At 39.0% G+C, this 27,507-nt stretch overlaps 1 protein-coding gene across 20 annotated transcripts in view; it reads right to left on the reverse strand.

The window, feature by feature from the left end:
• The window catches only part of Zfand6 (zinc finger, AN1-type domain 6), a 74,972-nt gene that overhangs the window by 20,576 nt on the left and 26,889 nt on the right, over positions 1-27,507 (reverse strand). For 5 of the 20 annotated variants that reach the window (XM_030242871.1, XM_030242872.1, XM_030242876.1 and 2 more), the window contains exon 2: positions 17,262-17,422. The exons of 7 other annotated variants lie outside the window; for them this stretch is intronic. The gene's annotated coding sequence lies outside the window, so the exon portion shown is untranslated. Of the gene's footprint in view, positions 1-6,665; positions 6,818-17,261; positions 17,423-24,719; positions 24,846-27,507 lie in introns of those variants that run through there. 8 more of the 20 variants (XM_030242873.1, XM_030242867.1, XM_030242877.1 and 5 more) reach the window with 4 other exon arrangements.

A 27,507-nucleotide genomic window follows, 5' to 3' on the forward strand; every position in this document is an offset into this window, starting at 1 on the left:
AGGAAAGCATTCACTATTCACAGAGCAGAGTTTTCTCCACTGAATGTTTTGAAGATTGTTCAGGGTAAAGATGTATGAAATTTAATAACCAATAACCACAAGTTCCTCTGTCTGCATTACAAGAAGCTGCAGACTTACCCCTAACTACCATTAAAAGCAATGTCTCAGAGCACCATGGTAGAGCACTCCTTTAATCACAGCACTCAGAGGCAGAAACAGGCAGATCTCTGTGAGACACTGTCTAGCTTGGTCTCCATAGCAAGTTCTAGGCCAGTCAGTGTTACATAATGAGACCGTCTCAAAACAAACAAATGAAGGAAGAAAAAAATGAAAGAAAAAAAAAAGAAGAAATGACCTAGCTGGGTGTGGACAAGGTAATGTATACCTGTAATTACAACACTTGGAAGGCTGAGTCAAGAGGATCCCTAGACACTGATCTCAACTACATGGAGTTCCAGGCCTGCCAGGGCTACCTAGCGTGACTCTGCCTAAAACCAGGAAAACAAAAGCAGAAACCTCAAATAATAGAAAAGGTCTCAAAGCGTTAAGGGATGCTACTTTACACGTTAGCTGGGAATATAATCTGAGATTCTGACAAGCTTATTTTTCACTCCATGGCAAGTTCTTTCAGAATCCCATTCTTGTCAGAGAGAAATGGAGGGTGGGGGAGAGGGAAAGACAGAGACAGACAAGGGAGGGGGAAGGAAGGGGGAAAAAAGGAGGGGGGGGGAAGAAAGAGACAGAGACAACATCATGTTGTACCAGTCATCTGTTTCCTGGAGTTCCGTATATTCATATGTCAAATTAAAAGACAATATAGAGAAGCAGTTTGACGGGTAGATGTTCCTGAGGGACACTAGTCTATTCTCTTTTGAGTGTGTATGTATTAATATAGTGTGTATGTGCATGCTCATTTTGTATGCACACCTGTGTTGAGGTCAGAGGTTAAAACTATAACGCGTCTTTTCCTCAGTCACTTTCAACCCTACACTTAGAAACAGTTCCTCACTGAACCAATACAGCTAGACTGGCTGGCTGGCCAGTGCCACTTCTGTCTTTACATTCCTAGCACTTGGATTACACAGGATGCACGCTGCAGTGTTTTGCTTTTTACGTATCTGCAAGGGATCTCAACTCGGATCCGTAGGCTTGTACATCAAACACTTTATCCACTGAACCATCTCCCTAGCCCTATGTTCTTTCTTTGTGTTTGTCTAGTTTTTAAAAGTCAGGATGACTGCTCATCATGATAAAAATAATCAAGTAATGGAGCTGGGGTTCATCCAGATAGCCTAGCTATACCAAAGTCCAGGTTCTAAACTAGTGGTTTTAAAAATATGGTCCATGAGTTTGTATGGAGGTCAACACTATCCTCAAAACAACATTAACAAGTTACCTGCCTTAAAACAAAAAACAAAACAAAACAAAACAAAACACATACTGTCAATGATCCTTCTGCAGTGGTGCAAAAGCAGGGGTGTGTTTCAGCCAGCACCTTTCAATGGGCCAAACAGGCAGTGGAACAAAGTGTACTAGCAGACATCATCATGCTACACCCAGAGCAAAAAGCCATGTATTTGTTAAATCTTGCCCAAGGACACTTTTTTTTTTTTTTGAGAATGGAATTTTGGGGGGTCACAAGCATGTGCCACTACACCTTTTTAATATTTTATGTGACTAACTGGGGTGAGGGTCACCTATGAAGTATTTTTACATTTTGGAGAAATATATCTAAAGAAAAAAATGGTTGTGCAACTATTTGAATTGTGAGGTGACTGAATTGCTCTTTCAATGAACAACTTTATTTAACAGAACAACTTGATAAAAACTGATTATTAATACTTGAGTATATAGCAGACATTTTCTAAAACAAAGTAAGTGTACCTGTTACTTCAAATAACAATCTGTAAGCAGTCACTAACAAGGAGTCAGCCAGAAAAGGGCTTAAACAAGTCTCCAATATTTTGAGTGTTTTAGTGAGATTAGTGGCATAACTGAATGATACAGATCTAACATTTAAAGACCTCCTTAAATCAGACCCAATGTATGTCAGCACAAAATCATTCATGAACAAAAGAGCCATTCAAATGGAAAGACACGCCAACAAGAAGACAAAGAGGTTTTATATGCTACCAGAGTCTACTCTGCAATCATCCCTGAAGAAACTATCAACTGTCAAGTTTTGGTGTAGTATTAAAGAACACCATCTTTCATCATCTGGGAAGGTTATTAAAACATTCTTTTTTCAACTATAAGGGCCCAGATTTTCTTTTACGGCACTGTATATATTAAATTCAAAGCAACCACTAATCTCTTGTTTCATTAAGTCTTTTATCACTAAAAAATGTGTGTGGGTGGGTGGGTGGGGGGAAGAACACAGGTGTACTTTCCATTAAAACATTTACAATTAGTATTAAATTTTCCCCTCAGTTTTACCTGTCATATGCTAAATAGTACCAAATACAATATTTAAAACAAAATCTCTTCATGGCATTCATTCATTTTAGAAAGCATTAAGATCCCTGAACCAACATTCTGAGAATTCATTGCTGCAAAATGTACATTCAAGAGGGCTAACATACATTTCTTTTGTGAAAAGAGGCACAAAACTGACTTATACAGCATTATCTATGGACTTAAAATTTTTTGTAAGTGGAGACCACTTGGGGGTGGGGAGAGCACCTAACAAGATTCCCTGGGATACATAATAGAGACAAAGACATTGTAAACATACAGGTCCAACCTGTTACTATATCATGCCATATCATGCCACTAAACAACAGATTAAAGTAAGGTATAATAAAGGTGTTTTTCCTCATGATATAGATAAGTGTATAAATGAAAGCCACAACACCCCAAAAAGAGAGGGATGTATTTCTATGAATACTTAGGTAAGCAGACAGAGATAAAAGTAAAATACGATAATCAAGCTCTTCTGCCACATTTAACTTCAAAACCAACATTAAACTCAATACCATCCAACTCTGGCTATTATTTCCTAAGCCAAATTGTCCTGCACAGTAGCTAGCAAACAGTAATTTTTCAGAATTCAGGAGACACAGGAAATTGCTTATAAATAGATTCAACCATACTTAATTCATTTTCAAAACACTGAAAAAGTACCTTTTGTAAAGATTCAAAATGATCCAAAAAAAAACCACCACCACCACCACCAACAAAAAAACCCCACAAAGAGTAACAATTTCTAGGAAGGCAGTGCCACAACAAGGGCACTGTGGAAAACCCCAGGTCAACTCTTCCTTACTCTTCTGCCCTTTCTAGTGGGTGAATAACTTGCAGGGCATAAATCTGGCACTGAAACTATCCAGGAGTAAAATGGGTAAGGTAAGAGAAGAAGGCAGATCAATTCTTCATACTGTACTGTGGGACTCCGCAGCTGCAAATCCAAGAAGAAGAGCAGTGAAAAATGCCAGGCCTGAGAGTGAACTCTGCCTAGCACAGTACAGTGATAAAAAACAGCTCATGAATTGAATCCAAAGTATTGAACGGTCTTGTCACAGTCAAATTCATAAACTATGCTCTCTAATGCATCACAGTTATTCAGAACTTACTGTGGGACTGTTGTTTTGTCCTTATGCCATTTATTTCTAAACAACTCTCCAAGATGTTATTATGAGACCCCAGTGAGTGCCCAGAAGAGGGCATAAAATCCCATTATAGATGGTTGTGAGCCACCATGTGGTTGCTGGGAATTGAACTCAGGACCTCTGGTAGAACAAGCTAGTGCTCTTAACTGCAAAATCATCTCCTCAGCCTACAAATTAGTCTTCTAATATTAAACAATTAGAAGGATGATTGTATTTAAGACAAACCTAATTTTAAGACATCCAAGAATTTTTATTATTTGCACTTAAAAATCAGCTTAAACTTTACTTAATTGTTCAGTCTTAGATAATATGCAACTTTAACTAGCTACAACCTACTGTACTCAAAATAATTAATTTTTCCATTTTGTCTTTTCCTCTAACGAAGTCCTTATCTATATAAAAATTCAAGATTGCATAGTCTGAGAATGCAAGAGAATTCATTACAAATTAAAATTCCTACAAAAGAAGAGCAATGAACGAAGGCAAGAGACAGTTCTAAGGACAGGCCTTTGTTTCATTTCCTACAGTGAACTTACCAGTTCCAGTGACTTCATTTGGGAATCTCATGCTATTTTACTTCCCATTCCAATGCTGACTTTTGTCCCTTCAAGCAGACGAGGGACGAAAAGCTTGGAGGGACAAGGAGCCTGGAGATTGAGTTCTATGTACACAACAGCTGCACTATTTTTTTCTGTTTTACTACCTTGCTTCGAGTTCTACTGACTTCAGCTCTCCTGGAACACCTAGTTTGAGTTATTGTATAGTAAATGCCCTTGAAGAATACCCAACCAAGCATTCATGGTCTGCATAATGTACCCAGCTTAGCCTACTTTCCACATAAAGTATACTGTGTAAAATGAGAATACTCGGAGTCAGTTAGCAACAGTCCAATTCCCAACTTGGCCTTTTTCTTGTTTGTAAGAGTTTGAACATGTCACTAACCTACCCTAGGGTTGATGCTCTGCGAACAGATGCATTACCTACCCAACACATTAAATGATGCATACAGTGCCAACCATACAGCTAAAGCTCAATCACTGCTCTAACTCAGCTATGCCTAGAAGTACAAGGGCCAGTTCTTTGCTCATTCTTAGCTCCTGCTTCTCCTTTCCTGTAGATGCTGTCTGCCGCAGCACTATGTCCTATCTATTTCAGGAAATCAGTCTCTCCTGCATTTCTCAGAAAGCTGCTTATGGCACTCTTTAGGATGCTTAAATCTTACCATAGGCAACCTAGCAACTCACATCCCAGCTCTATGAATCTTGTTCAAATCCATTTTATGCCCATATGAATCTTATGAAATAATTATTATTAAAGTAATATGGAAATGTTATTCAGAACAGATGCCTAGCAGCTTAAACTGGTTATAAAAGAAATGCATACACACATACTCCTATTGTTTTCTTGCCTTGATCTAAAGGAAACAAGAAAGAAATAGTTTACAGTGAGGAGTCAGTCCAGAAAACCTGTAAAATGCCAATTTAATCTTACTCAGCCCTATTTGGTTGGCCAGCACATATTAAAATTACTTAGCTATTAATCCTCAAAATTTGGTGAATGTCACATAAAAATTTCAGGTTTTCCAGTAAAACAGGAAGACCTCTCAGAGTGAGTTCATGTTCTCAAAATTGAAGCTTGCTAGGCAGGCTTAACTCTTTAGGATGACCTCTATATGTCTGCCCACTGGTTCATCAGTCTTATTGTTTGTCAGATATTCTCTCTCTCTCTCTCTCTCTCTCTCTCTCTCTCTCTCACACACACACACACACACACACTTAGTTCTTTGAGAATTTTGCATACAGTGTTTTGATTATATTCACCCTCCTTTCCCAACTCCTCTGAAGTCCACCCCACTCAACTTTGAGTCATTCCCCACCCTCATCAAGGCCTATTTGTGCTGGCCAAACAATTTTGTGTGTGACCATCCACTGGCACATGCTCAACTCACCAGAGGCTATATACATACTCTTTGGACCCTTCCTCCTCTCCTAGCAGTGGTTAAAAAAAAATTATAGACACACACACACACACACACACACACACACACACACACAAAAGACATGTGTGCCTGGTGCCTGTAGAGGCCAGAAGGGCATTGGATCCCCTGGACTTGGGGTTAGATGTCTGTGAGCTGTCACATGTGTGCTAGGAACCAAACTGGAGGCTTTTGAACCAGAGTCATCTCTTATGACCCTCATCCGAGATTGTTTTTTAACATGAATTTGATTTCCTGAATTTGGAACCTTTACTAGTAATTTCAAAAGAAGTTAGGCATGTGGGGGGTGCATATACAATATAGCAAATTAAATAAAAATGCCAATTACAGTGAGCTATCATTCTGGTACAAACTCCCGAAGTCCCTCCTATCTGTCTTTCTGATTTTTTTTTGCTTTTGTTTTTTTGAGGCAGTCTCACTTTGTAGCTCAGGCTAGCCTGGAACTCAGAATGTAAACCAGGCTGGTCTTAAACTCAGAGATCCATTTTCTTCTGCCTCCTGAGTGTTGGGATTAAAGTGTGCAGCACCATGTCCAGCTGTCTCTCTTTAATCACTAGAAAGCTAACCACCCACAGTTGGCTAGTTCTCTGTTTTTTATTAAAAAAAAAAAAAGAGAGAGAATCCCAGGAGAAAGCAAAATAGATTCTAAAGTAACCTTTACTATAAAAATTTTTAACAGTAAGTGATCCAAATATCAATGCTCAATTTGACATAGTAATTCTTAGAGTTCTGAACATCAGCACCTCCAAATCCGAACACACACACACACACACACACACACACACACACACACACACACACACACACACACACACACACGAGGGAGTGGGGGAAGGGAGGGAGGGGAGGATGGGAGGGGAGGGGAGAGGGAGCGAAGGGAGGGGAGGAAGGGGAGATGGGAGAGAGAGGGAGAGAGAGGGGGAAGGGGAGGAGAGGGGAAAAGGGAGGGGGAGAAGGGAGGGGGAGAAGGGAGGGGGAGAGGGGGAAGAGAGAGAGAGAGAGATTTATTGAGATATTCTGCAGGCTATCCAGGAAGGTCACAAATCAAATGGAAAACACACCTTGACAGAAAGCACTTGGGAAGAAAGCTGCTCACTCAGATGAAAGAACAGGGACTTAGGTTAAAGTTCCTACTGTACTGTAGGCTTGATAACTCTCTGCATAGCAGTCCCCAGATCCCTAAGTCGAGTTGTCTTTCCTGCTGTTGCTTGCACTGAAAAACAAAAAGGCCATTGAATCTACCTAACATATGGATAAGATCTCTGGGGATATTTTCCTAGCATATATAAAGCATAGCATTCCTACATATAATTACATCAATGTTAGATGTGTTCTAGTATAATCCACACTTATCCTGCTACTGCTACAGGGAAGTTTCCATAGGCCTGGATGATAAATCTCAAAATGGGCCACTGTAGCTGGACATGACACATAGCCCTACTTCCAGCTCTGTAAGCTCAAGGTCAAAAGAAGGGAGCAAGGTGGGGAAGTGTCCAGTGTATGTGTGTGTTCATGCCTGAGTACATTCGATACTTAGTAGCTTTCTGGCTCGTAAACTTCTGTAAAGGAATTATGTAACTAACACCTAACACTGTGAAATTCAACCGTACCCTTTATGTAACTGCGGTGTGCTTATTCTCATCCCTGCACACAATGCTCCATGGCGTGAAGGACTATCTAATGCTGATGGGGATTTTCAAACTTTCTTGTCTAGGACTTCTAGAAACAAAGCTGTTGGGATATTATTTACATAGCTTCTGGCTAAATTGCATCCATACTTAGCCTGCATATACCTAAGAGTGGGAATGTTGTATCATTGGGAAGAGGAACTTTCAACTTCAGCAGAGACCACTACACAGTTTCCCAAGCAGTTACAAATCTTTACACTTTCCTGGAAGTAAAAGTCCCAGGATATTCCTGAGCTTACCCATCCTCAATACTGTCTTTCTCCTGAACTGGGCTGGAAGTCCAATACAAAGATGTCCATACCCTATTCCTTCAAGCTCTAAGTACTTTCTCAAACAGATTAAGAATCTGAGGAGATCTCACCCTGGATTAATCAGGTGAACCTTAAAAGGGGCACAGCAAGCTTTGAGATGCTCAGCAATAACTTCATTTCTGACTTCTGGACTTTAAAATCAAGAGAATGAATTTCTTTGCTTTTTACTACCCGGATTCTATTAGCTGGCTTCAGAAACTCTGAGAAATTAACCCTCCTATGTAAATACTCTGTGCCTCCCTGTCTTATCTCAGAGCCACCTTGTAGCTTCCCCATCACTGGATGTTCTGACCGGCTATTGGGCATCCTCTTCTGTCTTCATTACCTGTTTTCTGTTGTATTACCTTCTTACATATGTTTCCCCCTATGTGGCTTGTCTTTTCTATTTCAAGTCTAGTTTGATTCTACAAGCTGATGCTTTAAATGTGTCTTCCCTGGCTGGTAGCAATGTTTTGGGAAGCTGCAGAACCTTTAGGAAGTAGGGTCTACCTGGAGAAATGGTTCCTAGGAACCGGCGTTTGAAGGTGATACCACGCCCCTGGTTTCAGGCTTAGACTCTGCTTCCTGGTCCACTGTGATATGAGGGCCTATAACCCCTTGAACACGCTTCTAACCCCATGTACTTCCCTACCATGATAAGCCCTGACACTGAGCCAAAGTAAATTTTCTTCCTGAAAGTTTCCCTATTAGATATCTCATCATAGTGATACTAAGTTAACAATGTCCTTATTTAGTTAGGTGCTATTTAACAAGCCACTGTCTATTCCAAGATCATGAAGATATTATATACTTCTAAACTTGGTTATTTTATCTTTCAATGGCAATTTATCTGGATTTAACTTTTTTTTAAAATGTGGAATAATGCAAGATTATGATTCACGCTTTTCTCATTTGTAATTAACCCAAAGACCATTTTATGCTTACTGTGGGTCATGATGTTCATCCATATGCTTGCTACTGTGGGGAAAGCTGGTTGCTGCATCATAAAGAAGGCACATTGGAAAGCAGCTGAGAGCTCCATTCAATAGCTAGCATGCTCTCAAAACAGATCTTGGTTTTGTACCAATTGTCTTCAAAATAAGTCAGTGCTTACCTACATAAAGTCACTCAATATCCTGTCTTTCACAAGTCAGAGCTCTCCAATGGCCGCCTCACTCTTGGATTTTCATCTGTTTCTCAAAACAAAACATCCTCGCCCCACAAAACCCAAACTATAAAGTATAGTCTGTAATACACAGGATCCATACCCATAAGCCCTTTCATTTCCTCCTCTTTGACCTTAAAGCTTCTAAACCATCCAGCCACAACTTCCATGTAGCCATTTAGCACACAGGTAGCTTCACCTCCTTCATCTCTAACACCACTTTAAGTAAATCTCTAATTTAGTTTACCGCCTTTGTGAATGGACTGCCTTGCTTAAGTTCTTCAGTTCAGTAACATCTTTCTCTAAATCTTTTAGAATTTTGTACAATGATTTTTATATAAGGAGCTGATTTTATTATAGATAAAAATACTTAGGATTCAACCTAATCTCTCAAGCTACTGGCTAAACCAAGTATTCAAAGCCTACATATGGGGATTCCCTGAGACCCTTTCTGAGTTTATGGAGGTCAAAACTACTTTCAAGGCAATAACAATTTATAGCCCTATCATGTCCCTGTACTTTTAGGTACTGGAAAGCTGAAGAAAGCAGATCACTTCCACCTAAGTACAAAGCCACCCTACACAATATAGTGAAACCCCCACTTCAAAAAAGCACCCAGTGCAGAAGCACAGAGACAGAATTACAGTACTGAGAAGACAAGGCAAGAAGATCAGACAGCAAGTTCCAGGACGACCAGTGCTACACAGTAAGGCCTTGCCTCAAAACATAAAACAACAAAGAACTTGTCTTTTTCAATCTTTTGGTATTTAAGTCGGCAATATAAAAGCGAAGATAAAACAGCTGACATCTTAGAGGTGGCACTGAATTGTGTCAGAAGTTGTTATACACTTTATCACTATACTCTTAACATGAAAGACAGCAGTTCTTTTTGAAAAATTCATTTTATATTTTTAAGGCTCTCATATAGCCTAAGCTGGCCTATGTAGCTATTTGGCTACATTTTTAATCTTGTTACTCTCTACCTCCCAAGTGCTAGGATTACATGTGCTACCACTTACAAACTGTTGCTGGGGATGGAACCCTGGGCTTCATGCATACCAGGCAATCACTCTACCAACTTGGCTACCTCTAAAACTCTTGGAAAGGTCTTTATCTCTTCTTAAAAGTTAATCTTATAGAGGCTAGAGATATGGGTAACTTGTTGCTCAGATGAAAACCATTACAGAAAACCATAACCAATCAAAATGCAGAGTCATAGGGTCCCACTGGACAAAACATTCCTGCATCCTAAAGCTCAAGAAGTATTGCAGAAGAGGAGGCAGAAAGACTAAGAGCTAGAGGATCATGGAGGTTGTCCTGTCTCCTAGTAATATCAAAAGCTAAAGTCTCACCAACATGAACATAAGGCCTTAATCCTACACAAAGAACTACTCTGTGTTCTTTTGTGTTAGTTCTCAGCTAAGAAATGGTGACAACAGGACTAATAGTCTTCCCCAGGGCAAAACACACCAAACTGACTATTGGACACCACATGATTAGCTCTGAAATCATATAAACAGTAGTTCCTAGAAATAAAATTATTAACTTTATTTAATCTTGGTGCAGATTCTGCAGTAGTTTATTCCTCTTTGATCCTTTCTGGGGTAATGACACCTTGGAATAAAGTCTTCTTCATGATAGTTTCCTGTCCACATGATAGCAACAGAAGTCCCTTTGGACAGAGTTAAGGTTCATGGCTCTCATTTCAGAGAACAGGCCTGCTCACTGAGGAAACAGAGTCCTAAAAGCCCAGAGGCAGATTGTTATAGCTACAGCTGCCTGCAATCAGCAGCAGTGCCTTCAGGATCAACTGAAAGACGAAGGATAGACAAATAACCTGTCTTTAAGGACAGAAAAGAGAAAAATCAGATTTAATACACAAAGCACTTTCTTTTCTTCTCAGAGTTGTATTTTCAATTACTCTAGAATGAGGTTGGCAAACTTTTCCTCTAAGCACCAATAATAAATATTGGGCTTTGTGAGCTACACAGTCTCTATGGGAACTCTCAAGTTCTACGTTGGTAATGAAAAGAAACCACACATAAATGTTAACAAATGAAGTGTACTTACAATAAAAGGTGACTGAGAAGGATTGGGTTAGTGGGCCAGGGTTTGCCAACTCCTGCTTCAAGTTCAGTATAAACAATTAGGTACTCAAGTCAGATGAATACATGAATGCTTTCAAAACTTCCTTGGTTAGAAATGTTATTAGGAAAAACACAGCAAGACTTCTTGACAGCAAAGCAGCTTTTCTTTTATTAGAGCTTTTTTCAAGGATGATACACTGACCATGCTGCCAACTATTCTTCTGGTTACTATAATAGAAGTTTTATGCCGCAGCTTCTGCTTGCAAGAGTTAATGTAGGGAGCTGAGAGTATAGTTCTAAGGTATATCATATGGTTGGCATGGATTCAATCCCATAGGTACAAGGACACAGACACAAATGTCTGATTTTCATGTAACTACAGAGAAACAGTCGTCTACCTTCAAAATCAAAACAGCTATAAAACCACAAAGTGCTAACAAGTACTCAACAAAATTTAGAAATATAATCATTCTAACTTTAGAGGGTTTTTTTTTTTTTGACCAAAATAAAGATCAGTAGCTAAAAGGAGTAGTGGAGTTCCTGTGAACATGCACAAGGCCTTGGATTTGATCCCTAGCACCACAAAACAAGCAGGCAAATAACAAGGTGCATGGCATTCCAGAGGCTGATTTTTCTTTCAGTGAGGATGCAGTCACTTGAAGTAATGGATAACAAACATCCTAAAAGAGACCTGACTATAGTTCACAGTAGAACAACTAAATATAAAGGCTTAACTTCATGTGTAAGGTAATGCAGTGAAGAGAACAATGGGCTTGGCTTAATTCTAAAACCAGCTTTGATTATGACACGGTCCTGTTAGTGCTTAGTCCGAGCCCCTCACACAGAGGGAGGTGTAATACCTATCTTTTCTTTCTTTTGGGGGGGGGGGTTGGTTTTTCGAGACAGGGTTTCTCTCACTTTGTAGACCAGGCTATCCTGGAACTCAAAAATCCTCCTGCCTCTGCCTCCCAAGTGCTGGGATTAAAGGCGTGCGCCACCACGCCCGACCGATACCTGTCTTTTCTGTTCCACAGGAGTCTTAGGAAGAGCCCACTCAATGACTATGAAAACACACGGCAGCATAAAGAAAGCAGTACTAAACTCACATTAGATTTGGGTGACTTTTACATCTGCAACTGCAGTTGTTACTCCAAGATTATTTTTCTGCAGTCGTGGTTCAACAAGGACACTGCCTCAAAGGCCTGCTTACCACACAATAGATCACTTGTTAGGAATTAGTTGAAAATGCCTCACCTCTACCTGAGATGATACCACTCTCTCTCTCAGCCAGCAGTATCAGGGAATGGTTTATAACTCAAGCTCATAAAATAATGTGTCAGTTATTTTGCTAATACAAACTTTCTAATTGTTTATAGTGAGCATTTGTCATTGCAGAAGGATAAAAACAAGTACAAACTCCACACAACAGCACTTCAATAAATGGCCGGTAGTTCCATAGGTTATATTGCCTAGCAATTCCATTGCTGTCTCAGTTTTCACTAGTATATGCTCAATGTGTCCACAGCTAACAGATGCACAACTGCATTCTTCCTGGGAAAGAATTCTATGCACTTGGAATATCAAACACTGGAAACAACCTTAGAAACAGACTAAGGTAACACTGTGAAAAGCTTATTAACCATGCCAAGGAGTTTGCAGTAAAATGATAAGGAAACAGGGAATTCTCCCAACTTATAACTGGAAGGAGCCCTAGAAAGTACATCTCACTATATACTGTCATTTAACATTTAATTTCATATTGTTTTGAAGAGAGTTCACAGGGATAAAAATGAATGTTGCATGACATCAAAAGTAAATAAAAATGGCTATCAAAAAACGAAGTCAGAGATAGTGTCTGTGTTGGTTAAACTTCACTGTTAATTTGATTAGATTTAGAATCACCCTGAACATATAAATACCTCTCAGTGTACCTACGAGAGTGTTTTCAGTAGAAGAAAGATGTATCATGAAAGTGGGTAAAGTCATCACATGGGCTTGCATCCCGAACTGCATAAAAAGGGGAAAAAAATAAAGCCAAAACCAAACAAAATAAAAATAAAAACAACAACAACAACAACAACAAAACAAAACACCAGAGTACCAGCACTACTGGCTTTCTGCTTACCTACTGTGGATACAATGTAACAGCTGTGCTTCACTCCTGCCATCATAACTGTACCCTTGTACTGTCAGCCAAAATAGACCCTTAAGTTGCTTTTGTCAATTTATAAAACTGTAGCCCCTAAGAGGCTATGTGTATATGTTACACACATACACACAGACACACACTGGCGGTACTAAGTAGACTCATTGCGTTTATAAAAAATAAAAGGTACAAGGGAGAGATGGTTCATCATTAAAAGCATGTACTGTTCCTCCATTCAGTTCCCAGCAGCTATATCAGACTGCTATTGCCTGTAATTCCAGCTCCAGGGACTGCAATACTCTCTGTGAGCACATACACATCCCCACACCCTTCCCCATACACACACTTAAAAATAAATCAGTGGCAGGGCACATGAAATTGGAAGGAATAGTTAGTTATGGAGGATGGAAGAAAATTAGAAGGGAGGGAGTATGGGAAGATTTGATAACTTACTTTCCTAAAATATTAAAATATATTTGTGGTGGTTTGAATGAAGATGGCTCTCATAGGGAGTGGCACTACTAGGAGATATGGCGTTGTTGAAGGAAGTGTGTCACTGGGCTTTGGATTTCAATTGTTCAAGCTAGCCCAGTGTCTTCCTGCTGCCTGGCCATCTGGATATAGAACTCTCAGCTACCTCTCCAGTGCCATGTCTGCCTGCATGCTGCCATGCTTTCACTATGACAATAATGAAAGAATCCTCCAAATGTAAGTAAGCCCCAATTAAATACTATCTTTTGTAAGAGTTGCCATGGTCATGGTGTTTCATCGCAGTTAATAGTAACCCTAACTAGGATGGTATTTATGTATTTGTTGAGACAGAGTAACGTGTGCCATAGCACATGTGTGGAGGTCAGAGGATACACGCATAGAAATCAGTTTTCTCACTCTACCATGTGAGTCCTGGAGATCAAACTTAGGTTGTCAGGCTTGGCAGCAGGTGTCTTTACCTGCTAAGCAATCACAGCTGCCTGAGGATTTTTCCCCTTCCTCACAGAAATGAGAAAAGCAACAATACACTGTCATTAAATAAAATGAAGTAAGTCAATATGATCTACTTGCTAATTTGAAACTAACTGGTGTTATTCCTCTCCATCAGTTAGTACAACTAATAAGAGTATTTGAATACTTAATAGGCACAATATTCTAAAGAAAAACAAATTACTTAGGAGAAATAAACTTTAACCTTCACCCAGATAACACAGGAGACTTAATATAGCCTCTAAGTAGAAAAAAAAAATGATATGGCCAACATCTATAAAATGAAACACGGAACTCAATGCTTGTTTTCTGATATCATTTTTTTCAATTTAATATTTATAGTACCATAACTAGCTTTAGATAATAGCCCATCTACTAAGAGGCCAGAGTTACAAACTGAAAAATTAAAAACACAACAATGTACATAGTTTTTGTGAATCTTACCACTTAGGTAAATCTTCCTCAGGTTTATGTGATGTAAGTATGTTTTGTTTCATCAAGTACACAGCTGGAGGAAAAGACTGCAGAAAAAGAAAACTAAAGGGGCAGAGCGCACCACAAATCTGCTCTAACAGTTCCTTTTTGGTATTTTTACAATGTCCTATTTCTAGCAATGATTTTATTTGAGCAAAGGAGTTCAAATGACTAAAATACATTTGGAAACACTATTGTATGTCCCTAAGACCCACCCTGGGGGTAGTTAGCTTTCATTTTCATAACACAAAGAAGTGGTGAACTTTAACCCAAAATGTAGTCACTAACAAACTATATCAGTAGCTATACTAATGCTTGCTTACCTACCAATTTCATATTTAAAAACTATTACTGCAGGGCTAGAGAGAGATGGCTCAGAAGTTACAAGCATTGGTGTACTACTGCTTTTTGCTGAGGAACAAATTCAGTTTCCAGCACCCACATCAGGCAAGACAAACACGATGGCACCACCAATAAACATCCGGCTTTATATAGCACTGTACCCAGTGTCATCCTACAGAACAGCACTGTCAGAAACAGTACATCACTAACCCTTGTGCGGCTCTCTAGAGTGTGAAATGGGTGGATACTGGCAGCAGTTCAGAATAGGAGGACAGGTGAGTAAAGGTCATGACTCACTGTGCTGGGGGTGTTTCTTATGGTGTCTTAGCTGAATATGCTCATTTCTGAATTCTTAATATTGGGTTGAGAGATGTCTCAGTGGGTAAAGGAGCTTGCAGTCAACGTGAGTTAGATCTCTAGAAACACACATTTCCACCCCCCCACTCTCTCTCTCTCTCTTTCTCTCTCTCTCTCTCTCTCTCTCACACACACACACACACACACACACACACACACACCTCCAAAGTCTATTATTTGGGGGCTGGGAATGTAGCTGTGAAAAGAGTACATGCCTAGCATGAATGATACTCCAGATTCAATCCTCAGCATGACAGAAATCAAAGAAAAATTAACTATTACTTTGAGGATTTATATTTCCTAGTATTATTCCTCTCAAAGAAGAAACAGAGGCTTCATAGTGTTGATGGTAGTCATTTGCAAGTGCTGTGAATCACTAACTCTACCACTGTGTTAGCTGGGAAATTATCCTTGAGTTTTACAGAGGCACGGAGAGGCTAAGTGATTCCTCAGTATCATGTGACTGTTAAAGTGATACCTAGGATGTGAACCAGGACAACCTGACTGACTTTCTAGTCTCGGTACTTAATGACCACTCGTTCACATGTAGCCAGAACTCCATAATCACACTGCATAATAAATGAAAAAGCAAATCAATCTGGGTAAGAGACCAGGATCAACAAGCCTATACACCCTCCTGGTAAGCAAGGTAAGGGCAGGGCGGGGGAGAGAGAGAAGAATGTGCGCATCACATTATCTACACGGACATAGGCTGTACCGCTCCTTACCTCTGTCCTGCATAGCCTTGATAAGAGAACTACTGAACAGAGAGAGACTCACTCCAGAGTGGCAGAAGCCAGAGGGAAACCTGCCACCCATTTACTAGTTACTTTGTTCCAACATGCTTTCTAGTTATGAGGCTTCCCTTTCCTACTCATTCTTTCTCCTTTCTCCCTAGTCTGGCTTTAGAGACCACACTCCAAAGGCTTCTTTCAACTTGAACTTTCTTTATTTTTGACTAAAATGAGAGGGAAAAGTGTTAGACTTCTGATCCCTCCCCTTTCTTTTAAAAGTGCAGCCCTAAATAATTTATCTTAGCTTTACCAGTAAGTGTCAACAACTGGCTAAAGAGTTAAATTGCCTGTTTAATAGGCCAGAGCATCAGGACAGGGAGGCTTGTCATTCTTAAACAAGGGATTATAATATCACTCCTTTGAAGCTTCTCAGATACAGACATCTGTGTATCACCTGACTAACCAATAAAAAGCAGAATCAGCAAACAGAAACCTTAGTTTTTTCCAAAGGAATTATCCAGATTCAGTATGCACTCAGCACTCCTGTGTCTTCTTGTTCACTGCTTTGAAGGATAGTCCCTTTGTGACATTAAAGAGAAAGTGACTCACCTTAGATACAAATACACTAAGCAAACAACTGCTGATGTTCTTTGCCTCACCCACAGTTAAACGCTGAGTCTGTGACAGGCTGACCAGCCTGCTCAGTCCCTGCAAACTTCCAAAAACCCATCCACACATAACACACATTCGTCTGAAGGGAGGGGAATCCAAATTAGAGCCTCATTCCTAAAATTCATCATCAACAATAAAAACTGAAGTAGGAAACAAAGGTGTCTTCCTAAGAGGATTCTTGAGGGGATAATCTTTGCAAAAGAGAGAAAACTCCTTTTCCCCATCACTATGAATTTAACTTGTCTAAGTACTTTAATAATAAAATATATTAAAACATTTCAAACTGCATTTAAGAAATAATCAACATTCCTTTAGTTTTAGGTAATGCTCTTTCTATATTACTAAATTATAAGGAAAAAAGTTCCATATTAATATCACTTAATTCCTAAAATAAGTTTTATAGTTGGCTGAAATTAACTGTAAAATAAACAGCAATCTAAAAAAAATCATCTTCTTCACAAGAAAATTAATCATGCAGATGCTAACTTAGGATAATTTCTTAAAGATGTATGATCACTAGCATTGCGTTACTACTAATAGTATCTTATGACTAAATACCTCCTAGCCACTCCACCCCTCAAATCCTACCCACCAGAAACAAGAGGCCTTGAAGTCGTTTGTATCGTATCATGCTGACTTAGGTGAATCTTCACAAACTTTAGCTTTTTAACTAAGTTTTAGGCCCACTTACATAAGGTTACAGGCTTAGGTCTCTACTCACACAGTTGAGGTTGATGAGCAAACAGCTGTCCTGTGTCTTGAGACAGACATTAGCTTCCTGCCTTCCCTATCCTCATAAGCAGCTACTTAAAGTTTGACTTTTATGCAAGAAAACATTTTAAAGCCTTCAGTGTTTTACTGCAGCAGACTTCAGATTCATTCCTGTAACACATTTAACATGAAACAGAGTTGAGACAGTTAAAACTTATAATGTAAATTAACATTTTAATCATCTAAAAGTTAAAGGAATGCTTTCATTATTTCAGGGACACAAAAGGGGGTGTTGACACAAATGAAAGAATGTAGTTAATACATAGCCATAACCTAACACTTCTTCTACACAGGGCTGTAGGCTGTGTTAGCGAGAATTACTTTGTATAATCATTTGACCCAAAGTTAGTTAAACTGGTGTTCTTTAATTTTTCTGAAGCTTAGCAATTTATTTAGAATAACTGCCCCACCAGTTTATTTAAAATAACTGCTACATCTTTACAAGTGGTCAAGGGCCTTCAGTGCTCCAAGGACAGCTCTGTAACAGCTCTTAAGAGACAGAAGTCCTAGTCTTTTTCTTACAGCGGGAGTTACTACCTTTCTGTCTGACATGCGCCATGAAGACCTGCAGCACAGGTCCTGTTTTTGTCCTACAGTGCCACCACTGCTGTGGATAAATAAGGTGGGAGAAGGCTTCCCTGGAAAATAAGACTGCATTTCTGTAAGAAATACTTAATCCTATTCATACTGAATGGTTAAAATAAACACAAGAAAATCACAATGTTTACGAATTAGGAGGTAATTACAGCTAAGATAAAATCCTATCTCCACTTCACTAACGTATACATAGGCAGTAATAATGACAACTTGCACTGCAGAAACAAACAGAAATATTTTAGTTAGAAGATTCCATTAAAAAAAAAAATCTATTCTCCTAGATAAAAATGGCATTACTTTAAAATTTGATGCAGAGACTAGTAAGATGAATCATCTGGTAAGGGCTCTTGCAGCCAAGCCTGAAGACTTGAGTTTGATCCCCAGAATTCACTGATCAAAGAACTGATTCAAGTTGTCCTTGGACCTCCACATGCATGTTGTGACATATGTATAACCCTCTTCAGTCCATGCTCCCCACAATAAGTAAATGAATGTAAGAAAACTGAAGCAGAGTGCTCTTCAGTGGTATTATTGCCCTTATCTTTAAATTCTAGCCTTATTCCTTATTCTTCATCCAGCAGGGGATGGAGGCAGATGCAGAGACCCACAGCCAAACATGAGGCTGTGGAAGAGTTGGGGATGAAATTGGGCAAACTGGAGGGGTCAAGGACACCACAAGAAGACCTACAGAGTCAACTAACCTGGAACCATGGCAGGGGGTGGGGAGTGGGGAAGGGATGGGGCTAACAACATGTAATCAGGGAGCATGCTGGAGCTGGACCTAGACCCCTTGCACATTTGTAGCAAATGTGCAACTTGGTCTACATGTAGGTTGTCTTATAACAAGTGGAACTGGGGTTGTCTCGGTCTCAGTTCCTTGCCACTGAATCCTCTTTCTCCTACTGCCTGGTTGGGCCTTAGTGGTGAGGATATACCCAGTCCTGCTGAGACCAGATGCCCCAGGATAGGGTGGTACCCAAGTTGAGGTTCCCTTCTCTAAAGAGAAAAGGAGGGGGCAATACGGAAAGGGATTTGCAAGGGTGGGACTGGGAAGAGAGAAGGGTGGGGAACTGTGACCAGGAGGTAAATTTAATAAAAAAATAAATAAAATTAGTAATTATAGAACTAAAAAAAATTCTGGCTTTGACAGAGAGTTACACATATGGGCAGACTTTAGGCTTAGATGGCTCAATGCTTTTCTTTCTTATTGGCAATAAACTTTAGGTAAAATAAATTTCTATAAAATTGTCCTTGAAAATCCAGATAAATATCTTTTTCTGTATGCAGATAGGCTTCAATATACCTATACTTATCTATAGTAAAGTTTCGGGCAAGCTTTACTATTTCATGAATATAAGATAAATACTTAACAGATGCTGCATGATTAAAAAAAAACACAAGCAATAACTTTCAAGGTTGGTAATTTTACAATTATTTTGAATACTTTACATTGTCTAAGCCAAAATACTGCACATATGCTATGCTATAAAAATGACTTAGTTTATTCAAAACAAATATTTATAATCTACATATATAAACACAAAAGATCTAAGAAATAATCCAAGTTTTCACAAAGTTTGTAACTTCCTAGAAAACCTTTTACACAGAATTTTGCAGATGCATTCCACCCTCCTTCCTATAAGCATCTATACATTACACACTCTTTGCAGACTATGGAACTGAGTCTGGATCTTTGTCTCCTAAACCCAGTACTCTTGGCCTCAGGCTTGATTAAATGACAGGCTAGAGTGATCCACAGTATTAACAGCAAGCCATTTCTGGAATTGTGTATCATATAGTCAAGTACAACACTAGTAAGTAAATAAGCTTTATCAGGAACATGACAGGATGCTTATAAATTCAGAAAGCTATCTCTTTGGGATAACAATTATGGGAACTTGGAAGGAGCAACCTCAAGAAAGGGGAGGAAAAAGGAAGACAACTGAAGTACTGTTAAAGAGAAAGGAAAAGAGCGGGTTTATCTCAGAGGATGCGAAAGTGCTTAAGACAAACTACAAGTTGATTGACAGCTTCTTGTCCAACACTAAACTCTTTAAAGCAAAGGGACACACATAGCAGCTGAAACAGGTTCCCTCTTGCAGTTTTGAGCTCACACAATTGAAGTCTTGAGACAGATCACCAGAGTCACTGCAATGATTCAGGCAAAATTATCAGAGAGGGTTAAAGCTCATGGATGAAGGTTATATGAGGGCTGGAGATACACCAAGTATCAAGGTGCATCTCCACAGGTGACTTATTAGAACTTTGAAGAAGAGGACTCCAGCAGATCTCACACTAATCAGACAATGAAAATTTATTCCTGACAAATACACAGTTGGACACATGCCTCCTGATATGGTACAATGAGAAGCTCATACCACAGATAGATTGTTTCCTAACCTCAGTCATGAACACTGATGAGCCCAACCTGATGAATATTCTACAAAAAGTTTGCCACCCACTTTAAACACATTAATGTCTGTAAAAACAAATACAAATTAAGGAAATGTTACTAAGAACATGAGTGAGGACAAAGAAATGTGGCAGAAAATGTCATATGGTTAGATTTCCTGAACTGAAATAGATAAGCTAATGAACATTTACTGGGAATATGGGGTCCATACCTATATGTCTAGCATCTAGGTTGTATGGGCTGCACAATTGCATATATATGTATACGTATGTTGAAGACAACTTCAGAAATCATTCTTTAGAAGACACCCACCTTATCTTCTAAGGCAGGGCTGGTTTCCCTGATGTAGGGCCAGCCCATTAAAGGGGGTTGCCTGGCCAGTGAAGCATAGGGATCCTCCTGTCTGGCTTCCTAGGATTCCCAGCACTGTGTTCCACTGTTTCCTATTATTTTTGGTTTAGGAATAGTTTGTTTGTTGTTTGTTTGCATGGAGATGTGCAACTGAGTTTCAAGCCAGACTGTGTTTAAGAGTAAGATGTGGTCTCAAAAAGCAAAGCAAGCAAGCAAACAACAAAAAAAACCCCCAAAACTCAAAATAAACAGTATTGCGAAAACCAGTAAAAGCAGTTAGAGAATACTGGTTTTATATTTTCTTAATCTGGTAACACTAAAGTTCTTATAAAATACAATATCCTTGTTTTAGGTGTTTATGAAAATATTCATATGCTAAAAGAATACATAGTAAAAGATATGTACAATATGATGCACATAAGTCAATTCTCAAGTCAGGAAAAACACTAATTGTTGGTAAAATACTTGCTGTGCAAGCACAGTAGTTGAGTTAGACCCTATAATCCATGCAAACCAACCAACCAACCAACCAACCAACCAACCAACCAACCAACCATCTCCAAACCATAAGAACAGGAAAGAGTGGAACATAGTGCTGGGAAGCCAAACAGGAGGGCGCCTATTCTTCTCTGGCCTGAAAGCCTCTTTTATTGGGCTGGCCCTGAAGTCAGGGAAATCAGCCCTGCCTCAGAAGACATGGTGGTGTCTGGTAAGAAATTACTTCTGAAGTTGTCTCCTGGTCTCCACATATGTACACACACACACACACAACTGTGCAGCATATACAACCACACACACACAAAAACAAACCCAACCAGAATCAAAGAACATTCTGACTAGAATAATGCAATAATACTTTGGACAAACTATTAAGGGAGGTCAGACTCCGCTAAGTGGCACACAGCAATTACTTACAAGTAATTGCTATAACTTTCTATAAGCTTAAATTTCATAATATTAAAAAAAAACATTGGAAGCTGATATTCTAATGATCCCAAGCATCTAGTAAAACAAAACCAGATTTCCTATCTTACAACTGCATTCAAGCTCATCTAAGTTGAGCTGACTATGATCATCACTCAGAGAGTTACAGGACACAGTCGGACAGAACACCACAGGTGAGTGCTTACTGACACATGCCCCATAATGATGACAAGTTACGATGCTCAGATTTGGAGTTTCCTCCCTCCCTTCCTTCCTTGTTGAACTGGTACAACCTTCCCCACACTTCACCACAGTTCAAGAGGTAAACCTTTCTACAGTGCACTGCCTTTCATAATCTACAAACATGTCTCCTTGCTTAAAACGCCAAATTCAGCTAATTTCTTGTTTTGCCCAGTATCAAGGCAGAACCAAAGCAAAAGCTAACGATCAATCTAGAGCACCAATGGAAAATACCAAGACACACCTTCCACTTAACAACCCTGTATGATACCAGTAAGGACAGAGGGACACACACATTTACTACAGAGCATCCTGCATCTGGAGAAGAAAGACAAAGAATGTTAATCATTGACATCAAAACACTAGTGACAAATCACAACCATTTCAGTGACATAAATGAAAAAGTGAAAGTAAAGGAGGGTAGGGTGGGTAGTGTAGTCCAGTGGTAGAGGGCTGCTTTGTCAGATTGCAGCTTCAATCCTAAGGACCAAAGACAATATGTGTGGCCACACTGCTCGTAATTCCTTTCCCTTAAAACTTGCTGTAAGAGGCGTAAAACAGCAGTTTCTGTACTTGGAAAATCTCACAACGAACATAGTAGACAGGAGTGTGGGAAACTGCATACCCTGCTCTGTTTTATAGACGAAGGAGATGCAAGAACTCCAGTTCACTTGGCTAACAAGAATGGGGAAGCATTCAACTTCTTGGGCTAAACTGGATCCAGCTTTCACCAAGTCATCTAGGACAAGAGCATCTACCAGTACCTCAGCTGCTTTCAGGCCTCTGCTTTACAGCGATGTTTTGCCTTCCTTTACGCAGGTCTACAACAGACTGATCTGGTCTAATGTATCCATTGCATAAGATATTACCAGTTCTTACAGAATACTCAAGGGCAAAACTTTTTTCTCCCATCCCAATTCCTGCCTTCTCTTCCTATCCCAGGTAGTAAAAGCAGGTTAAATCCTCTATCTCTGGACCTCTCTATCAACTTTTATATTTTTTTTCCTGAGATCTAAATTTAATGATCACTTCCTTGAATGCAGCAGGTAGATGATGTCGTCTTAATCAGAATAAAATACATCATGAATAATACCAGACCAAATCGAACCTAAAATTTAAGCTATTTTAAACCCAAAAGACCATATTTAAGAAATACAAATGCGCACGCACACACACACACACACACACACACACACACACACACTCAGTTTCTTTCTTCAGGTATGAAGGTCCATACCTGTATATCCAAAGCACTAAGAGGCTAAGGCAAGAGGATGGCAAATTCCAGCTTTGCCACCATCTCCTCTGGGGCTAATAAGAGTGACCGGTATTCAAGCTGGGAGCCAACCTGGAGAAGATCAAAGTCTTTTGGGGGAGCTGTAGAGCTTAAGAGTAAAGCATGCAGAATGTGACATAGAGGTCCTTCTGGTTGAGCTTACAGCTAGAAATAAGCCATTCCCACGCCCAAATTATGTCTTTACTCTGAAGAGTGCAAAGATAAAGCTCAATGAGGAATGTCTTCAAATTTGCACCACCCAAAATATCTACCTCATGTCTCAAGAAAACTCTTCTGAGCTATTTAGGGCTCTTCTGTGGCTTGTTCTAACAGCCAAAATTCTATACAAACTAATGGTTTTCTACTTAAAATAAGGAATTGGACTGAAGGAATCAGATTTCAGTAACAAAAGCCTTAGTCTTTTTGCTGAAATACTTTATAATAGGGAAAAGAAAAAAACAAATCACCAAGCATACTAATATGTATCTCCTTCACAAGAGAAATGTTGCTGTTGCTGTATCATTTTCCTAGTATGTTTTTATTTAGGAAGGAAATTCTTTTATCAAAATCAAATTGTATAAGTATAAATTGTTGTTCTTAAGATTTTAATGCTATGACAAGCTTTGTTCTTACGAATTCACAATTAAATAAAAACAAAGTATAAAATTGGGGAGAGGTAGGACTTTACTAATCAAGTGTTGTACTTTCTAAAGGAGAATGTCTTCATTTCTAAATGAGAAGATTGTTTTATCTTTAATACTAAACTTTAAAAACAGGGTGTTTTGCCAATGTGGATGGGAGAAATCTCACAAGTCCCTACCCCTAATTGAAAAGCTACAGGTAATTAAGGACTGAGAGAGACTGTCTGTTCAAGGGACAAGCCTCTGACAGCAGATCTATTCCCAACCCATCAGTCCAAAACACGTATACATGAGCTAAACACTAAATGAACCCAGCAGGTTATATTTATAAAGGTACGTGTAGTTAACAATAACAATCAAAGAATAAGAAGGCATGAATCTGAGAAAGGAGCAGAAAAATTGGAGGAGGAAGACGAGGAGGGAAATAGGTAAATATAGCACTCATATTACAATTTTCAAAATACAATTTTTTGAGAAAAGAAACTGAGGCTGTTTTTTAGCACATATATCTGAAAGGTGTAATGATACATGTTTTATTAGGTTATTCCATCTTTTTATATGAAACAAACTGAAATTTGAATTCTTGTATTTTACAATTATGTTTGAATTTTAAAATTTCATTATTTTATGTCTTTTAAAAGGTTTAAAATGTGACTTACACAGAAAACACTGCAAATGGTTAAAAGCAAGAAATGAAAATATCACAACAGTTGGTTTTTAAATGACTAGGCCTTTGAGTCCAAAAATTATTCTCAGCTCTGAGTTATAGATATTAGTATTGCCCAGATACATACATACCAGGTCCATCACCTTCCACAACACAAATCACTCATTACGTAAGATTTGCAGTCTAGAAGTAAATACACTGCAAGACCAATCTAGTCATGTGAACAATAAGCCCCCCCCCCCCCCGCCCACGTCTTAGCCAGTTAGGGCACCACATAAATTTTAAAATCTACCACTTACCTAACAGCACAGCAGAAGGCAGTAACAGCAAGGTTGGGTTTCTTAAAAACAATTACTGAACCTTTTTTCTTTTAGTTCTAAGTCCCTCTGACCATTCATCCTGGCTGACACTTCTCTCACAATGCTATGCGCTGGTAGTGGGATAAATATATGTGGAGAAAACGAAATGTAGAATTGTAGACATTTCTCAAAAAGAAAGCAGCAGTCAATAGGCTGTATTCTACCCTATGCAATTCAACCCACTACACTCTGTTTTGTTGGTCACTGTGGCATTTGTGTTTTAAACTACCAGTTTAAAATAGGCATTTTAACAAACACATTGGAGGGCTTGTATGACAGAGTAATACTTAATTTACATTCTTTCCCTTGACACATCAAGTACACCAAATACAATCACTCTCAAAAAACCAACATCTTTCCCACCGTTAATTTTTGTATGGTCAGTGGCAAAATGATGTAGCAGTACAGCATACACTAACCTGGTCAAAATTAGCTCCTTTCTTTCTTCTGGATCATTAAGTAATCAGCAGAAAGTTAAACTATGATAGTCTAAATGTATTACAGTAGATGACAAGTCCTTGATCGGCAAGATTTTCTGGTCTATACTATATTCTCTTCAAGAATTTAATGGTACCCAAAAGCCATTTAAGTAAAGAAATTAGCAAAAATTACAAGTGGGGACAAGGCAGTCTCTCCTTCCCAATCTGTTACAATGCACAATGTGTGTATTTTCACTATTTTTAATGCTAAAGTCATTATCACTTTTACCAATTTTGAAGCTTCCTTTAATCAGGAGGAAAAAGTAGAAACACATTAATCAGAAACTACTTAACAGTCAATCAGACTGATCTAAACTGACCTGACCTCTATACTGCATGGCCACAACCTTGATAACCTAAATTCCTGATATAGGAAGACCAGACATGTTTAACTCCGTCACCCTCAAACCAGGCTTTTCTCTTTTGATTTGTTTGTGGTTTGAAAAGCTGCAAAATGAACTGCTAGGTACTGGTCTTTCTCAAGTCAGCTATAGCCCAATTTCTACTTCTCTAGCACAGGGATCAGTAATAGTTCTTTATTGGTCTTAAAGTTGAAATCCACTGGACTCCAGCATTGGCCTAAATACAAGGAAGCTAAAGTCCAAGGCTAGAACCAAAGATTAAAGAGTGGGTAAAGTGTTTGCTGCACAAGTCTCAAGAATGAGTTCAATCCCTGAAACCCACATTTTAAAAGTTGGATATGATAGCATATACCTACAATCCCAGCACTCCTATGGAAGTTTATGGGCCAGCTAGCCTGGAGTATAGAGTGGCAGAAACAAGAGAGACTGCTTCAAGAAGGTGGATAACAGCCAACTTCCAAAAGGTGCCCTGACCTCTACACACAGCTGCCCACCAATAAATAAGTGAAAAACAAAGGTCAAAAACAAGTTTTTTTATTTAAAATAAATTAGAATGGGAGTCAAAGTTTCAAGATACAATGTAAAACACTGGGAATCTTCTGCAATGATCATTGAACATCTTCTGCTAGGTGACCATGAGATGAGTGTCTCAAAGCCCAGAATCAAAAGCATCAGAGATATAAATCCCTTACCTACTCTATTCCTAAAGAACTGGTTCCTGAAAAGCATTCAAAGCCAGCACTTCCTAGCTAGTGCTCAGGGATGCTTAAGACTCTTCATGAATCATAAAAGGAAAGGTAATGTTTACCACCGAACACAGTAAATACATATTTACAGTGGAAATGAAATTGGTTTTAAATTATTGTAAAGGTGTTACCTTCAAAATATTTCTGTCTACAAACAGGTCAAAGTGTATACCTCCAAAAGATAGCCTTTTTGATATCTTTGGTATAATCTTAGCTTGAAAACATTTAATACAAACTTATTCCTTTGGTCATCCTTAGTTTGAGAAACAATATAGGAACAGAGCAGTGGGGTTCACTGCGTAAAAGCATTTGCTGCACAAGCCTGAGGATGCAAGTTTGGTGGACAGAGAGAAGTGATTACCCTTGAGAGTTCTCCTCTGCCTCCACACACATGATATTTGGGCACCCACCATTACACACATCACAAAATAATAAACTGTAAACCAAACATACTTATATAGATGTAATATACAAAAACTGATGTTTGCTGAATGTTGGTTCACACTAGGGAGGCTAGAGTGAAGCAGGAAGATGCAAAAGTTTGTGGCCAGCTTGGGCTACATAGTGAAATTGTCTTAAACAAAAACAAAAAACAAGAAGAAAGAAAGAGTAGAAGAAACCCACATTTAGTGATTCAGGAAAACTTCAACTTTTCATTGTTTTTGATATGTCCAAGTACCACAGGGTGGCCTTGAACTACTAAACCACTGCTTAGCCTCTAGAGTTCTGAGATACAGATGCAATTACCATGACTAGCTAATGCCAGCATTTAAGACTTGTCTCTTTTTTGAGTTTTAGAATCATCATATTCCCAAATGATTCTGTAAAGAGGTTGGGGGGGGGGGATCCCACTGTAAACTTTAGAAAAAAAAAGAGTATTTGCAATTTTAGTACTAATAAATGCTTTTGGTTAGGTAAATATAACAAAGTTTGCTGGGGCTGGGATGTAGCTCAAATGGTAAAGTATCTTACCAGGAGACATGAAGTCCTAGGCTCAACCTCAAGCAAAACGAAACTGAGCAGTGTCACACACTTAAAACTCCAATACTTGGGGGGAGGACCAAAAGCTCTATGTCATTCCTGGGCTAGACAGCAAGTTTGAAGGCATCTAAGAGTCTTCCTTGAAAAACTATGGTTATTA

Source organism: Mus musculus, chromosome 7, assembly GCF_000001635.26.
Source record: "Mus musculus strain C57BL/6J chromosome 7, GRCm38.p6 C57BL/6J".
Lineage (NCBI taxonomy): Eukaryota > Metazoa > Chordata > Mammalia > Rodentia > Muridae > Mus > Mus musculus.